Below are 3,025 nucleotides of genomic sequence, written 5' to 3' on the forward strand. Positions count from 1 at the left end.
ATGGTAAAGTGATGTATATTGATTTGATATAAAGAATAATAATAAATGGAGCAAAACGCATGTAATCAATAAGTTCCTTTAATTCCTACACATGTTTCAAAAATTATATGCACTCTACTCCAAAGGATTAAGAGATGCTAGTTTATATATATAATTTTATCATCAGGGAACCATTTTACAAATGCAAGACTTGTGCTGAATGCTAAGATTACGTACGAGGAATAATACTATATAGCTAAGTTAAATGACCGTTAGAAACAAGAACGCTAGTTTACAGGGAGCTGTTTTTGGGAGAGAGGCTAAGAACGCTATACTAAGAGTTTAAATTAAAAGAAGACATAATGAACCGCAGTGTATTCTTAAAATTAATAATATTCTAATAGATAAGGAAAGATGTGAAATAAAGCTTGATTCGAGAAAGGTGACGAAAGGGAAATAAGAATGAAATTTATTATGCAAAATTACTTACGATAGCAAGAACTTTAGTATATACATAAAGATATGTGTGAACTATATAAATATGACTATATGTAGAGTAAAAAATACGTGCAAGCTTGAGGAGTAAAGAGAGTAGAGATTAACTTACAATGGGGATAACCATTGATATTGTATCATTAAGATACAATAACTTATCCAAATAAATGGCAATACTTGATGCAATATCGCAAATTAATAAAAAAAATACGTATGCAATGAATACATATTTAAAGTTATATTGGAATACGTGTCTAACTAAAACTAAAACATAATATCCCATCAGGAAAAAACGTGCTACTTTGCATATTACTTTGTAGCACAGAGGTATATTAATATAAGTAGATGTAAAAGTAGGATAGAATATTGAGATAAAGTATCAATATATCTTCAAAAAAATATACTTATAGATAAAGAAAAAAATGAATTAAACGTGGATTTTGGAGGATTTGGGGGATATGAACGAAGGGTAGTTAGCATGGAATTTACTTTATAAACTTACTTACGATAACAAAAATCGATAGTATATACGTAAATATACTTAAAACTCTATGAATATAACTTTACGGGGATTAAACTAACTGTACTAACTTGAGAAGGAAAGAGAGTAGGATCAACTGGCGTTGGAGTTAGATATAATTGTTATTTTAGATATTATGATAATGTTATTATTATTGTTATTATAAATATAAAAAATAAATTTATTATTGTTACTATTATTGTTATTATTATTAATATTATTATTAAGGAGATTAATATGTTATAATGGATATTATTATTAAGGAGATGGATATGTTATAATAAAATTAATATTACTATTAAAAAAAAGTAAATTAATAAATAAATGAATAAACAATTAAAAGAATTTAAAAAATAAAGCAATAGAAAAAAACTAGGTGTATAGGTAGTGGGAGCAGTATGATGGGCAAATTAAAAGAGATATTGATGTCAATGAAGAATTGATATTAAAGTTATGGTCCAGTATGTACGATGCAGAGACGCTGCATTAACATATCTGGTTACAAAGGTGGGAAACAAAAATTACAAAGTTATAATTAACTAAAATATATTTGAGTATGATTATAAATCCAATGGATAAAAAGTACAAAAAGAGTTGATAATAATAATAATAATAATAATAATAATAATAATAATAATAATAATAATAATAATAATAATAATAATGTACAAATGCAAAACAAAAGTCAAACATAAAATAATAATAATAATAATAATAATAATAATAATAATAATAATAATAATAATAATAATAATAATAATAAGAGGACCATCAAGCAATAAGGAAAAGTTGTAGGGATAGACCAAATGAGTAAATGGAGGTAAGTGGAGGAGATTTATTACCTAAATTTAATAAAAATAAATACAAAGTGGGGTAATTGTACATACCACATGTAAAGTGGCGGTTAACTAGTGAGTATGTTAGTAGGTAAAAAAAAGTAACTAAAATTAATAAAAAGGATGAAATTAATGAAATGAGCTGAGGTGTGTTTCCTCCAATGCTGGCATCTGTATGCTCTCTGTATTATCTGGTTCACTAAATTATTCTTGGAGAACAGACTGTGGAATAGCTCCAAGTTACAGAGAGGACAAAAATCTTTACCCTTGTCGTAGGGTATTGAGGTAGCTAGTATTGACCATTCTAAAGAAAATTGCTTATTGCATTCCTTAACTTTCCAGATTAACTTACTAAGACCGGTACTACTATATTTATTCCTATCCCTAAAAGTTGAGTAATGGTTAGAGATTCTCCTAGAGACCTGCGAAGAAGAGCAGCCTATGTAATGCAAGACCTCTGTGTTAGTCGTTACCTTACATTGATAAACCACATTTTTGGTCCTAGCATTGCCACTTAAAAACTTGATTCTATTACAATTAGATTCCGAGATACTAATCTTATTGTTGTAAGAGGTATTGCTATATTTACTAATGTTGTACTTATTACCTATATTTTTATCTAAATAACTATTGCTACCATAGGAGTGTGTTGTATTACTGGAGTAATTGTTATTATTATTATTATTATCATAACTATTATTATCATAATTGGTATGGCTGTCTAGATGCGAATCTAAAAGTCTAAAATTATTTGAAGAAATTATTTGTAACATTTTTTTGTATTAGAAAACCCAAATCTAAGCTTGTATGTGTTGATGATTGGCTAATAGTGAGAACCCCTCGGGAAAGTTCCTATTCACCGCGTCGCGGAACTGCAAAACCAAATTGGATTTAATTTGTTTCCCAAATGGGACAATGAACCAGATGTTATCATCAGATTTAGGTGCAGTGTTGGTATTACTAAAGAATTTAAGATTTTTGTTTTTATTAAGGTATTTAGAGTCGGTTAAGCCTCCTCTTTTGTGTGAACGATTATCAATAAATGCCTCTTTCTCAGTAAAGTGAAAAGAAGGGGAAGAAATAGAATTAAATTTATCCCTGCTAGTAATGCTAATATCTTGCTGTACAAATGTTGAAAGATCACTAAATGAATTGATGTATAGATAGATAGATAGATAGATAGATAGATAGATAG

This window comes from Octopus bimaculoides, chromosome 7, assembly GCF_001194135.2.
Source record: "Octopus bimaculoides isolate UCB-OBI-ISO-001 chromosome 7, ASM119413v2, whole genome shotgun sequence".
Taxonomy (NCBI): domain Eukaryota; kingdom Metazoa; phylum Mollusca; class Cephalopoda; order Octopoda; family Octopodidae; genus Octopus; species Octopus bimaculoides.